Here is an 8,080-nt window from a genome sequence, read left to right as displayed (position 1 = left end):
TCACTTTCGACTTCTCACTTCTTATTTCTTGGGCGAAGTTATAAGTAAGAAAAATTATCCCATTCCTCACTTCTCACTTAACATTTCTCATTTTGATAAGAAAATTATTTTGAGCTTTTTAGTGGAATGTTTTCACCTGTCATAAGACGAGTTTATACCATCCCATTGAATTCCACCACTTAATTGTATCTTGACAGATACGTATTTCGACCTTACTGTTGAGGTCGAAATACGTATCTGTCAAGATACAATTAAGTGGTGGAATTCAATGGGATGGTATAAACTCGTCTTATGACAGGTGATTTCTCATTTCTTACCTTTCACCTTCTACAAGTTTTCAACTGTTCGGCCAAACAGCATTTGGCCAAATGGCGTTCAGTCAAACGGCCATTCGACCAAATGGCCAACACTGCTTGACATGGGCTAAGCAAACATAAAAGTTTAATTTACTTAACGTAAAGAGCCACGCAGAATGGGTACGTTTGCGTACGTTCCCGTGGAAAAACTGTCAAAACGCACGCAATTGTATCCATTGTGTTTGGCCCATAAAGGTTTCGACTTTTCGTTCCGATGAGAACAAAGCAAACGTTTTTCCGGCCCAATCTTTTCTCTGGAGCTAGCCTTCGACAGATAAACAAAAATCGTGCCTATTAGATGAAATACCTTTTTCGTATCATCACTTTTTTACCCGCTTTCCACACTCTCTTTTCGCGAGAATTTTCGCAGAACAATTATAAAAATTGTATGGCCACGACGGGACTCGAACCCGGAATATCAACAATAATAGCCAAAGGGACACGTTCACCCTAGCCACACCACCACGCTACCTGGATGTTGGTACCAGGTTATTTGAACCACAAAGGCTAATATCGCTTGGATTGCTGATGGCACTTCCACTTCCCGCGGCAATGGAAGAGAGCGAAAAATGGTTATGACTCTCCAGACTGTTTTTCTTTCCCGAAAAGCGATTTCTCTCCGAAAGTTTTCGTGAGGCAGCATCCTGTGCTCCTGAGATTGAGTGTGGATTACGAACCCTGCTTACCTTCGCTAATCTTTAAAGGGGTGCTTACCCGTTCGCCTATGCTGGATTTTTTCGTCTAAGCGGAGGTGATGAAATTGATCCTAAATGTTGCTAATATGAGCATAATAACGAGCAGAAAAAAAGAACTTCAAGTTAAGCACAAATGTCAGTAATAGGCCATCAGCACACATGAAAATTATGTTTTGCGCATAATACAACGGGGCTAAAATGGAAAATTGTGCCCCTAATAGCGTGATTTACAATAACGTTATTTACAATAGCGTGATAATAATCACAAACAAAGAAATGGAGCATAATTTGTTTTGTTCTCAATTCTTGCGATTTTTTACCAGTGACTAGGTACGATAACGACATAAATAAGGTTTAAATCGAGTCAAGTACGAGACACTGAAGACGGCCTTACTTTTGAGGTCGAAATACGTATCTGTCAAGATACAATTAAGTGGTGGAATTCAATGGGATTGTATTAACTCGTCTTATGACAAGTGAAAGACATTCCACTAAAAAGCTCAAAATAATTTTCTTATCAGGTTTAAATCGTCATTTTTACGAATGTTAATAATAATGGAACAATAACCCCTAAATGTAGTGCACATAAATAAGAGATAAAGGACAGTAGTTAGTTTATGAATAAAATTCTGAAATGAATGTGTTGATTCCAAATTAAAATATTTCCCATACCGGGAATCGAACCCGGGCCTTCTGGGTGAAAGCCAGATATCCTAGCCACTAGACCATATGGGAAGACATGTTTGAATGTATAATAAGAAAATACGAACGTGCTAAGGCCTGCGTAATAATTGTTTAGACCAAAACATGAACTTGAATCAGGAACTGTATCCCTATATCAAAGAGATGACAGACGCAACTTTAATCCAACGGATGAAAGGCGTATATATAAGAATTGATCGTGAACTCACGATAAGCAGCCCTCGGAAATTCGGTTGACCCGGTTGCTGCTCCATGTGAGTGATGACCATCAACAAGCGGCCGGGGAGCTTCCACGAAGGTATAGAAATATAAGATGCATAAATATTGTAAAACCGACCCAAAAGGCCCTGCGGCGAAATTGAGTTCAAACGAAGAAACCAAACAACTGCGTAAAGCGAGCCAGCGAGTCTGAAAGAGAGACCCATTCACATCAGATGATGAGATTTCGTGAGTCCATCGTCGGGCGAGCGCACACAACAGCGCTCCGGGGGACACTTATTATAAATGAACGACGTATAGCGTGGATTTGTGTTGCCTTGATTTTTCATACGTGTAAATGTGCTGAAAGGTTGTAATTTCAACCGGAAACAAATTATCGACGAAAGATTAAAAGTTATCAATGCGAAGAAACGAAGAAAAAACAGCGATCCACATTTTCTATTTTCAATCTGAAACCCATGTGTTGCAATTTTGAATTTCAAATTTAGGGGAAATAAGTAAAACTCAAAGTCTCTTAAATTGGGTTAAAAAAGTATCATCCCGCTATTAAAATTGAATTCATGTTATGCAGTCTCAAATCATTGTAGAGAGGAAGCAACTAGCGTCGAAAAGCGGCTCGATTCCATTCCATTGTTTGTCCGAAATGGGCAGTCAATAAATGGATTGCCAAAACCGAAAAATATCCTATTATTTGAATCTTGAAGAGCGTACGAATAAATTTAGATTGACAGCAGGTCAACCGTTATGCCCAAAGAAGTAACCGTACAGATTTTGCCTGAATCAATTTAATTTATTTTTCTTTCGCACACATCCATCCAAGAAATCAAAAGGGCAAACCGAAGGCAACATGGAAAAATTGTCATGCCTGTGCCTGTGCCTACGTGAGTTGTGCGTTCCCCTTGCTCCAACCTCACCTTTGTTCAATTTTGTTCTCCACACGATTAGAGTATCATGGGGCAAATACTTGATCTCATGATTTCCAGAAAATTTAAGATATCTTATACATAGTTAATATTTATTTTCTATGTTTTTATCGTTGTTCTTAGCAGTTATCATTTAATAAAATTGTTACAAACATTCTTGTATATTAAAATTCATAATAAAAAAAACGAAATTATTTATTCCCTCCTATTATATAAAGTATTTTAATCCCGCAATATTTAAGCTCCAATCCTTCAAAAATGTTTTATTTTTCAACTATTTGATGCACGATCCTCCCCTACTATGCCAAACATCACCAACCGAGGAAAGACACCAAACGATCGTATATATGATCAGCCCCCTTCACCCCCGTCCAAATTTGAATTGATCTTCTCCCAGCAGGGCAGCACCAAGCCATCGCATTCAAAACCGGTTATGGTACAGAATTAGGCATCATATCTAATAAAGTACTTCTTTCCACAGTCGTGTGCTGATTTCGTACCCCTGCTCTGCCACACTCCCAAGCTGTCGGGTGGAGCAGTAGCCCGAGCAAAGTTTCATAATATAATGGGATCAAACAGAAAATATTCTTCAAGATGACAGATTTTGATAAAAATTTCGAAAATTTAGGAAACATTCCACTAGCTTTATCAAATTTATTTTTCATTCTTATTTCTGAAGACCAAACGCATAATTTAGACATTTAGTCATTGAAGCAACCAACCAGCACAATAAAAAATCGAGTTTTCAAACTTTGCTCGGGATTCTGCTCGATCGTCGTTACCAAGTCGAGGCATGGGCTATAAGCAGATTAATGTAAGATGAATCGAAAAACCTCTTTGATTCTTCTGCACGATGTGTAAAATCTTCGAACGGTGCGCTCGCTGCCAACAATATTCGGACGGATCGGCACGATGCATGCCCTCGCTCCTCCTGTTGCGAACACGCCGGTGCTGCTGCAGCACTCCTATAAGCATAGGCCGGCATGAAGTTGAAAATTACGTGAGCAAAATTAATCTTATTAGATTCTGGTTATTTTTCTTTTGCTGTTTGCTGCTTTTATTTTTGCTCAGCCATTCTGCCGTTTTGTGTAGCAGTTCTCGTTTTATTTTATTCAAATCGATTTCCACCACATGTGCGTCGCCCCAACCGCTTGTTACCCATACCGCAGAGTCGTTTCAGCTCACCTACATTTCGTTCGAGTGTTGTTTGGCACGACCAGAAACACTGACGATGATAGAAAGCAAACGCGTGAACGAAGATAATAACCAACAAGGTTTTAGCAGTGCTTGGTCGAGACGACGGCGCCGATGGACGGACAACTGAGGTGGAAAGAATGAGTGTATTGGGCGGAGATGAATAAATCAACGGTGTGACAATTGCTGATTTCTTATTGAGAACTTGGTGGAGGGAAGGACACAACGGTAGCGTGGCCGAGCGGTCTAAGGCGCTGGTTTAAGGCACCAGTCACTTCGGTGGCGTGGGTTCGAATCCCACCGCTGCCAACAATTATTTTTTACGGGGTGTTTTCATATGGTAACGGTATGCGACAATATGTACTCCTTTTCCTGGCGAAACAAAACGACTAACCATTTTATATTTTTTCTAATTCATTCGAAATGTGTCAATACAAAACGAAATATTTATTTGCTTCGCTGATTTTTTTTGGTAATATGCGCACAATTGTTTAGAGACCCTTACAACCAAAGAACAGCAAACTGCCTTCTCTTTTGTACACCCAGGTTTTTTTACGCGGTTGGTTTTCATTAATTTCTCAGTCAACTCGAACTTTTACAGCTTTTTGAATACCACCTGATTTTTCTTTGATTTTTTGTGAATTTTTTCATGGGGTTAACTCATTGTTTCATAGACGCTGAAGGTCTTAAACGACTAGAACAGAACCGTGTAAAAAAAAACCTGGGTGTATACCATTGGAAATAAAGCATTTTTGAGCTGCGCTGTAGAAAGCTAGAATTCATCACAGGTCCTCCACTACACTCTACCACCACCCACCCCCGAATTTGATTATTTTTATCAGTTTGTGTTGAATGCTTCTTACAATGCACTACTTATCATGAATGCAGAAAGAAATAAAAAGTTTGGAACTTTCCCTTAAAAGTGAATATTGCTTCCTTGTGTGATTTTTTTTTCATATTTAATAGTATTTTTGCAGTGGAGCACTATATAACAAAGACCTTCTGCTAATTCTCCTAATGTTACTATAACAGTCACCATGATTACTAAAAAAATTTCTTTTTTCTCAGTTGGTGGGATCTCATACATTTCAAGATTTTCTTAGGTAATAAGGGAGATCAGTCAAAATCAGACACTAACCATGTATCAACCAGTTTCAGCACTATTTCTCTAGAGTATTTCACAATGGTCAGCATATTATTTGATGGTTCTCTCGTGTTTTCAATTTGTGTAATCCGTAGCAATACCATATCTTCAATATATAGAAGAGTTTAGGCAAAACGAGACACTTTCTAGTGTTCAATAGAAAATGAGAGCTACCATACAATGGAAAATCCAATGCAATGTTTAAAACAGCATTTACCCTCAATGTGACCTTACGAGTTAAAATATACTCAATTTAATGGAGAAATTGGTCAGGGAACTGCGTTCCATCCGTAAGTCGATACCTCCCTTACTCGATATTATCTAAGTTGAAGTCATTTCGCAATGCATTTATATTATTAGACCTGTGCGCCGCCTTTTATGTCACTATGTGGAATCTTTTATGTAACTTCTTGTGGAATAGCCTCATTCTGGTCGCATTGGGTGGTTCAACATTTTTTTAAAGGTTTGAATGTTACATATCTCAAGTGGTCTAGTGCTTACATACGCGGCTGCAAGTCAACACTATGAATATTGGATATGGATTCCCAGTCTGGCAGGATTTTTTAAGCTTCCCTGGGCATGGAGTATCATTCTGATAGCCAATTGATATGCGAATGAAAAAATGGTAACTTTAATTCTGGAGCTGCAGTGCGTTGGGACCCATCAAATTGAACATTTACTTCACTCCTCCTTGTACTTAAATTGTCAGAATTGTTTCGATTTATTTTAATAAACTATTCCCAAAGAAATTTCTTCGTTTTCCAGAAATATAATCCTGGAGGAAGTTCTTAAAAAATATCCGAAGAAAATTCTTAGAGTCTTCAGCAATTTCTGGATTTATCCCCGTAGTAATTTCTGGAGGATTTTCTGAAGAAAAACATGGAGAAAATTCCGAAGGAATGTCAATAGAAATTCTTTAACAAAATTAAGAATGCTTTGAAAAATGCTCTAAGAAATCTACGGTTTTATTCGAAAATTCGTTCTAGAATTTTGGAAGTACATACCGGAGAAAATTTCGAAGAAATTACTAGATGAATTTCCAAGGCAGAGCAGAAACCGGGAAGCCCGCGGAATAGAGAAAATCTTCTTTCAAAAGTGTTCAACAGACTAACAAATAGATTCGAAATCCTATTTGAGCTTTTCAAGGGGTGGCTTCTTTGAGGAAGAGCGCGTCAAATCCATTACAACTTTGGGGAAGTGTACCCATCCACATGGTTAGAATTTTTAAGAAGTATTCAGAAAAGAAATTCTGAAGGAATTCCTGATGGAAAAAAATCCACTAAAAATTCTTTCGTAAATTCCTTCCAGAATTCCTCCAGGTTTCTCCTTTCAGGTCCTCTTTTGGTTATTCCTTCGAGAATTGAGTCGAAAGTTAGAAATTAATTTGGGCATTCATCCAGGGATTCCTTCAGAAAACCCTGCGGAAAGGCATAGTTTTTTTTAGAAATTCTTTTGGAATCTCCTCCAGGATGTCCTTAGAAAATTCCTTCAGTAAACCATACAAGATTTCTGCAGGAAAAAATCCGGAATGAATTCTAATTTTGAGTGTTGAGTGTTAAACTTATTTTCAACTGAAAAAAAAACACTTAAACGACGGTTAAAAAAAATAAAGAATTGACAAACAAAATTTCGGAAGATTTCCAAAAAGAATTTCAGAAGAGATTCCCGGAGGAATTCTAAGAGAAATTAAAAAAAATCGAAGTTCTATAGGAATTTCTGGAAGAGTTGCTAATGGACTTTCCGGAGAAATATCCGAAGGAATTCCTATAAGATTTTCGGTTCGATTACTGGAACATTTTTTATTAGGAATTCCTAAAAGAAATTCTTGAAGGAATTTCTAAAAAACTCTTAAATAAAATTTCGAAGGATTTCTCCTAAAGGGATTTCCGAGTGTATTCCTAAAACAGTGTGCATAGGTATTCCTATAGAAATTCTTGAAAAATGTTCCATGGGTATTGTAGGAAATAAGAAAATGATATTAACAATATAATTATGTCAATTGATTCGTCAATCAAAAAAATACTTAGAATACATCAAGTTATACTATCATATATTTGTCACGCAAATTATTAGAGTGTTAACACGAAAAATTGGGTTATTCTGCTGACTGAATTGTGTTATCTCTAGACAACGGGAGATTGAGCAGTGAGCGAAAAAAAAAGAGAGTCGCTGGTAGAACGTAAAACAAGGAGAGCGACTCAGTTTTGTGACGATTGATGTCGATAATGGATGTGCAAAAAGAACTGGAAATTAAAACATTGAATCCCAAAAAAAAATAAAAATAAATATGGTTTGAAGTGTAGAGTTTTTTTGGTTACATTTTATTGAAAACAGAAGCCGAATACCCGACAATGGCGCAGTCGGTAGGATGTTCCGATTAACTTTTAGATTTTAACTTTCAAAGTATCATAAATTTCGAGATATCTTACCCAAATAGTGTCTCCATGCACACTAGCGCCACCTAGTGGCCGATTTCAAAACTGAACTAATCTCCAGCACAACGTTTTCTACTTTTCGAATAACTTTGTTATAGGATTCAACTTCCAAAATCTCATAATCCGAGATATCTTACCCGAATGGTATTTTCATACACACTAGCGCCGCCAAGTGGCTGATTTAAAAACTGAATCAATTTCCAACACAACGTTTACAACCTTCCTAGTAACTTTGAACTAATCTCCAATAGGCGGATTTGAGTAAAGTTCATAGATCATTTCGATATCTGGTGGTCGTCACAAGAACCACGAAAAAAGTGTCGTTGGCCAAAAAGTGCATTGGCAGCATACGGACTCCGAAATGGTCGTTTGACCGAATAGGTCATCCGTCCAAAAATGTCGTTTGGCCGAA

General features: G+C 37.7%; 2 non-coding genes across 2 annotated transcripts; one reads left to right on the top strand and one right to left on the bottom strand.

Annotated features, from left to right (window-relative positions):
- Positions 1-1,714: 1,714 nt before the first annotated feature.
- Trnae-uuc (transfer RNA glutamic acid (anticodon UUC)) lies at positions 1,715-1,786 on the bottom strand. Its single transcript has one exon. It is a non-coding gene; the product is annotated as a tRNA-Glu (tRNA).
- Positions 1,787-4,316: 2,530 nt separating this feature from the next.
- Positions 4,317-4,398, top strand: Trnal-aag (transfer RNA leucine (anticodon AAG)). The gene has a single exon. It is a non-coding gene; the product is annotated as a tRNA-Leu (tRNA).
- Positions 4,399-8,080: the final 3,682 nt, after the last annotated feature.

The sequence above is a fragment of the Armigeres subalbatus genome, chromosome 3, assembly GCF_024139115.2.
Source record: "Armigeres subalbatus isolate Guangzhou_Male chromosome 3, GZ_Asu_2, whole genome shotgun sequence".
In the NCBI taxonomy this organism is placed as follows: domain Eukaryota; kingdom Metazoa; phylum Arthropoda; class Insecta; order Diptera; family Culicidae; genus Armigeres; species Armigeres subalbatus.
This window is presented reverse-complemented; position numbering and strand designations above follow the sequence as displayed.